Below are 6,713 nucleotides of genomic sequence, written 5' to 3'. Positions count from 1 at the left end.
GTTTGTGAATACGGGCGTAAGCCCTCTGAATGCGTCTTTCGATGTGCTATGTACATGTGGGTATTTGTTCCATAAGATTGTGCGAGTCGCACGCGTGGTCGGGCCCGGACGACTCGTGGGTGTGCGTGCGCGCGGGCGACACGGAGCCGTTCTCGTTCGGCGGGCGGCGCGCGCGGGCCCGCCTGGCGCCGCCGCCCGCGCCCGACGCGCCCGCCACGCTGCACCAGCTCGCGCTGCGCCTGGACGGCTGGGCGCCGCCCGACCCCGTCTGCGTCGACCGCGTCGGCGTCTACTTCAGGCATATCACGCACGCGGTGAGTGGCGGCCCTCTTTATTGTTACAATAAAGAGCAACGCACCTTTAACGTCCCTGGGTCTGCGGGTGTCTATTGGCGATGGTAATCACTTACCATCAGGTGATTCGTTTGCTCGTTTGCCTCCTGTCACATAAAAAAAAACAATGTGGGCTTTACTGAGACCTAACCATAAAGTTAATATTCCTTCGGAATAGAGCAACAATTGCGAGCTGTCAAACAAAACCAAGTTTAGGATATCACTGGATGCACTTTGTGTATCAGTTTTCAGGATTATCATCACTGCACCAGTCACCACGTTTCTGAAGCAGTATTTCTCATAAAATCTGAAAAAATAGCAGAGCTCAGATTTTCAGCGTGCCAGTGAGTGCTACGAACTGTCAAATGGTTACAAAAATGGTTCTGTTACGTCGCATCACGCATTTCTTTTTATCACACAGTGTTACTGCTAGTGACATCTCGTTAACTCAGTCCTTTATTGCTCTATTCCGCAAGGTATAATAACTTTATGGACCTAACGTGGACTTCTTGAGAAAAAAGAAGAGTGAGCAAAAAAGTGACGTTGCACTTTTTTTCTTAGTCTCCCGCCAAGAAGAGTCTTCTCTTGTTGTCGTGTAGATCCTATGTTGTCTATCCTGGATAATGGATATTGTATCCCCCAGAAAACTGGTGCGACGGCGCGTATCGTACTAGAAGTATGCCTGGAGGGTTCAGCGCGTAAGCTGGTGACGGTGCGCTCGGCGCTGGTGCTGCGCAACACGCTGCCGCACGCCGTCGAGGTGCGCGTGGACTACGCGCCGCCCACGGGTGAGTGAGCCGGTGTGAGCAGGGGGCGTAGTGTGAGTTTACGTCAAACGACATCGACTGCGTTAAAAAAATATTATAATATGAAGATTTTAATCCTTAAAAGAATCCGCTAGGGGCGCTGTACACAATCCATCAAACATTTAATGTCACTATTTTACGCCGTCGATATCAAATGCGTTGACGTAAACTCACACTACGCCCCCAGGTTTTGCCATTACAAAAAAAAATATTTTTCTTTTTTTGTGTGGGTCAGGGCCTGTTCATACTGATTTACTGAAATCTTGTGGCTGCGTCCTGCATTGAAAACGTGTATTTATTACTATTTTATTACTGTTATTTTAAGATAGTTCTGTTGCCGCATTTGATAAATTTAGGAGATGTTAATATTATGTCTGCCTGTCTGTCATATAAAAACGTATATGACGGACAGGACTTGCGCAAAATGCTCTTCTTTAAACTTGTGCTGAAATTCAAACATAACCCAAAATAAGTACATAGGTAGCTACTACCGTGATGTGAAGTTAGTGTGTGGCGCAGAAGGCGCGGGCGGCCCGGTGGCGCGCTGGTGGCGCGCGCGCCGGCCGCTGCCGCGCGGGCTGGCCGCGCCCCCCGCCCCGCGCGCGCCCGTCTGCGCCCTGCACCCTATGTTTGTCAACTGCGGTAACTGAACACGCGTAGTCCCTTCATTTACCTCGGTTGATCCATTTAGAAAAGATTTGAAACAAAGTGTAGGTATTTGTAACTTCGAGAATCACTAAATAGATTGCCAGTAGATAGGGTGCGATATCTGATCAGTTGTACTGTGTAGCCTAGGTTAAATATAATTATGTAATAGTAAAATAACAATGTATAAGCTTCACTCAGTTCGTACATGAGGTATGGGAACGGCACGGGAGGGGTGACATTTATTCATTTATTTATTAGGTCTACCCACATTGTTACATAGTTAACATTGATATATTATGACGTGACAGAGCATACAAATCTGAAGTCCCGATGACGTTTGATCGTCACGAAATTACCCTCCCGTGCCGCTCCCATACCTCGCTGACTGAGTTAAGCGCAAGATCTATAGTATGTATAATCGTTTAACTAAGTAATTAAGTTTATGTTGTATTTATATTCGTCTTGTAGTTGGACATTTATTTGGATCAATTTTGGACGTGTAAATATCGCTTTGGGCGTGTTTCTAAGGCCCTTTTCACACGTCCCGGTTGCCGGCTAACCGGCGCCGGGTCTCCGGTGGTGAAGTGTATGGGCATGGTACGTAGCTTTCACATGTTCCGGCGTAATTAATCCGGCATGCCCATTAGTGATGCAACGGAACTGGCATAACGGAAGCAGAAACGGAAACAGATGTCAAAAGTAAATCTTAACGGAAGCGAAAACGGAAACGGAAGCGGAAACGGAAACGGAAGCGTTAACACTATGAAAAAAAAAGCACAATTGTACATTTAAAACTTTTTTTATTAAATTTCTATTTTAGTAGTACCTAATAATAATAAAATAATAAATAAAATCATTTATTTGCAAGAACATGGTTACAGATTGGTGTTAATTTAGTTAATTCCAGCATATTCTGTCGCATGCGACGTGCAAAAGTTTTTGTTCTTAAAGTTATGTTAATTATTATTGCTAAGTCAGTCAAAATTAAACAGCGGCAAGTTATATTTAATAAAGAGTAACTTGGCCGCTTTTTCACCTTTCAGCCTATTTCGATGTTCTTCATATATTAAACCAGCTCCGCTAAATAATTGCTCGCTGGCTACACTGCTGGGGGGAGCTGATAAGTATTGGCGAACTATTGGCAAAATATGGGGGTATTTGTGCGCATTTCCATTCCACCACATAAGGGGATCCTCATGAAGAGGTAGTCTTTTTTCTTTCTTGTACTCCCGAAGGTGTGACTGTATCTTTAAAAGTAAATTGTCACCATCGTCAGCTGTAGAAGAGTCCTCCTCTGCGCGTCTGCTGCACAGCTCCTCATCGCTTTCTCCCCGCTTCCGTTCAGAGTTCTGTTATAAAGTTTGCGGAACCAGAAGCAGAAACGGAAGTGAAAAAACATGCGGAACTTCTGCAGTTGCGGAAGCGGAAGCAGAGTTCTGTTGCAACACTAATGCCCATACACTTCACGACCGGAGACCCGGCGCCGGTTAGCCGGCAACCGGGACGTGTGAAAAGGCACTAAAAGATTAAAATAATTTCCAGCGCAATGGAGCGGCAGCGGCGTGCGCGTGGCGCAGGTGGAGCCGGGCGCGATGTGGGCGGCGCCGCTGGCCGCCGACCCCGGCGCGCTGTGGACGCGGCCCGTGCTGCGCGCCGCTACCCCTGCAGCTGGCAATGCGCCGCCCCCGCCGCCGCCGCCCGCGCCCGCTGCGATCGACTGGCGAGCGGCGCCCACGCAGCGTGCGCTGCTGCATTATGAGTGCCGCGCGCCGCCTGACCATGTGTACAGGTATGGCTACGCAAATAATTCCAACTAAAACTGTACTGTTGAAAGTTATGCTATCCAGTTACTTGAGGTAACTCAAATGAAGTTTGCGGCAACGAGTAGTGAGGGCAAAAAATGAAATGGCTATCTTTTTCGTTTTATGACGTGGCAATGCAAATTTGAAATGCCACCTGGAGGGAAAGTACTCTTAATGATTTCCAAAAATTTGTTTGCCACGCCCGGGAATCGAACGAACTAAAATCTGTTAAAAATTTCACCCTGTATTTATTGCATTGATCAAATTAAAGGAAAACATGAAATCTTAAATTATTTTAATTATTCACAGAAAATTGTATGCTATGCTATGCTGATTTTTGAAAATTCACCAAATTTTCGAAAATCTTCGAATGCCGTTCTCTTTAATTTTAAAATTGAAGGAATGTTTTCTTTGAGTCTTTTCTATCTACAGTATTAAGAGTACTTTCCCTCCAGGTTGCATTACAAAATTCCACCCTGTATACCCAGGTTGCTATTTTTGTCGACAAATGAGTATAATTTATGTTCGTAGTTATCTATAGCCACATTTGACGTGTTGTTAGGTTCTGCTGCTCGATAGTCCGCGAGCGGTTCCCGGCGGAGCGCGGGCCGGCCATCGCGGGGCACACGCTGACGCTGGTGCCGGCGCTGCGGCTGGAGAACCTGCTGCCGCTGGAGCTGCACTACCGCGCCGCCGGCCCGCCCGCGCCCGCGCCGCCCGCCGCGCCCGCCGGCGGCGTGGCCGGCGCGCTCGCCTCGGGGCACACGCGCTCCTTCCACGAGGTATGCGCACCTTCAGGTCATTTAATATCCATTGCGGGAGCGTGACCATCTCTAATTTACCAGAGGCGAATGCGTCGGAAACCTTGAAAAAAAAAAGGCTGACGATAGTGACTGAGTTCCTTGCGCTGCTTCAGCGCTGGTCCATTTATTATCCCGAAGCATTGGTAGGGTTAATACTGGGACGTGTAAAAGTGCTTTTTAAAAGTCTACTTGTAAAAAATAAATGAGTTCAATGGAGGATTTGGCCTACGTTCCCCCACATTCAAAGTATTAATACATCTTAATTAAAAAATATATAATTAAATGTAAAAATGTAATTGAGGTCATATTCACATCATTTGTTAAACCATGTTTAAATGTATAAACTGTATGTGACTTTGTTGGTGTACCTAATAAATAAATAGTAAAAATCCTGCGTGTCATTATTACAACGGATCGTTCAGGCATCTCATCGTTCCAATATTGAGTGTATCTGTCTTTTTTGTCCAGCTGAACGTAGAGGAGGGCGTGGAGCTGTGCGTGAAGCTGGAGGGCTTCGGCTGGTCGTCGGCGCTGAGCGTGGGCGGCGCGGGCGCGGGCGCCGCCTTCACCGCGCGCCTCAAGCTGCGCGACGCGCGCGCGCGCCGTCTCTACCTCAACGCGCGCGTCACCAGCACCAACACCGCCGGCATCAAGGTCAGTTAAAAGAGTAATAAAAAGGGTTGATTGTTATGTTCAAATGCAATTACCTGTCTTATAGGACTAGTGAGATAAAAACAAGACATAGTATAATGTCATTAAGTCGTTGATGCGCTGGGTTGGTCAGATCAAAACCGCACTCAATGCGGGAGGAATGACGACGGATGTACAGCTTGCTACCAAACCGTGCAACGACAACACTCTGCCAAGAGTGTAGTCGTTGCTACACGTAGAAGAAGATGTCATTGATGATAATGTCACCTGTATGTTACCTGTTTACATCGCCGAGCAAATAGCACTAGCACGCAATTATATTGCTGTCGCGACTGTGTGACGGGCGGCCGCAATGAGTGTGCGAGCGCAACAGCAATATAATTACACGTGTTAAGAATGGGTAGCTTGGGGTCATTGGACGAAATTCAATCTGCTCGGCGACCGGACTTTAGTATTCCTGCGTTACCGCATGAACATTGTCCTGGGCGCAGGTGTCGGTGAGCGCGGCGTACTGGCTGGTGAACCGCACGGGGCTGCCGCTGGTGTTCCGCGCGGAGGGCGCGGCCAGCGAGGCGGCGGGGCAGGGCGCCGAGCACGAGCTGGCGCGCGTGGTGGCGCCGCTGCTGTTCTCCTTCGCCTCCGCCGACGGCGGGCCCACGCTGTCCGCGCGCCTGGGCACGGGCCGCGCCACCAACCCCGAGGTACACTCTTGACTCTATTTTTTAATATTTGATAATGTTATTTTTAAGAATGTTGGTAGACATAAATAAATAAACTCATCATCTCTCATTATTTAGTCTCCACTGCAGAAACATACATAACCCTAATGTAATAACCCTAATTAAATCCAGCGTCGTGGCCTTCCCTACCGTGGGCCACGGCATATGCTAATTGGAGTCCCATTGCGATAGGCATCGCTGTTGCGACAAGATAGAACTGATCAGTTCACTTTTTATTTCCTTGTAATATTTATGTGCTGTTTCTGTCTTTTTTTCCGTATACCTTCTCAGTGATGTTCAAAATGTTCATCGTAATAAATGTTTCTTTCTTTCTAATTTAGGAACAACAAAAAACAAATTAAGGAATTGGTCCACACTTTTAATAAAAGACAGAAAGGAAACTCACAATTTCTTGCGCTGCTTCTCAGCACTGGTCCATTTATTCTCCCGAGGCAGTGTAATGGTGCGCCCAATCTGGACGCACCGTTAGGGATTAAAGTAATACTGGGATGCGTTAAAACGCTTTAAAAAAAATCTATTTTTAATTTAGTTTACTAACAGCTTATTTGTTCGTCAGTGGTGCTCGCCGTTCGGGCTGGGCCCGGGCGTGGCGGTGAAGCGACTCGTGAGCCGCGGCGGCGAGGGCGCGGACGACGAGCGCGAGTACACGGTCGGCGTGAGCGTGCGCGCGGGCCGCGGCCGCTACCGGCACACCAACATCGTCACGCTCACGCCGCGCTACCAGCTGCACAACAACTCGCCCTACCGCCTGCAGTTCGCGCAGCACTGCACCGCCACCGAGCTGGTAACAAGCATTCATTTACTTTACTATTGTTTACTATGTTGAACGATTTTGAAACTTCAAATGGCAAAGATCGGAAATAGTAACCGGCATCGTAATAGTAACCGCTGGCAGTGCCCTTCTGCAAATGACATTTCAGTGTTTTCCAAC

The 6,713-nt window shown here is 47.9% G+C and overlaps 1 long non-coding RNA gene across 1 annotated transcript; it reads left to right on the top strand.

Moving 5' to 3' along the window:
- Positions 1-217: 217 nt before the first annotated feature.
- LOC135071597 (uncharacterized) lies at positions 218-3,404 on the top strand. The gene is made up of 3 exons (XR_010257297.1): positions 218-314; positions 976-1,120; positions 3,329-3,404. It is a non-coding gene; the product is annotated as an uncharacterized LOC135071597 (long non-coding RNA).
- Positions 3,405-6,713: the final 3,309 nt, after the last annotated feature.

The sequence above is a fragment of the Ostrinia nubilalis genome, chromosome 5, assembly GCF_963855985.1.
Source record: "Ostrinia nubilalis chromosome 5, ilOstNubi1.1, whole genome shotgun sequence".
In the NCBI taxonomy this organism is placed as follows: domain Eukaryota; kingdom Metazoa; phylum Arthropoda; class Insecta; order Lepidoptera; family Crambidae; genus Ostrinia; species Ostrinia nubilalis.
The sequence above is the reverse complement of the archived record's forward strand: the minus strand, read 5'-3'. Positions and strand labels throughout refer to the sequence as shown.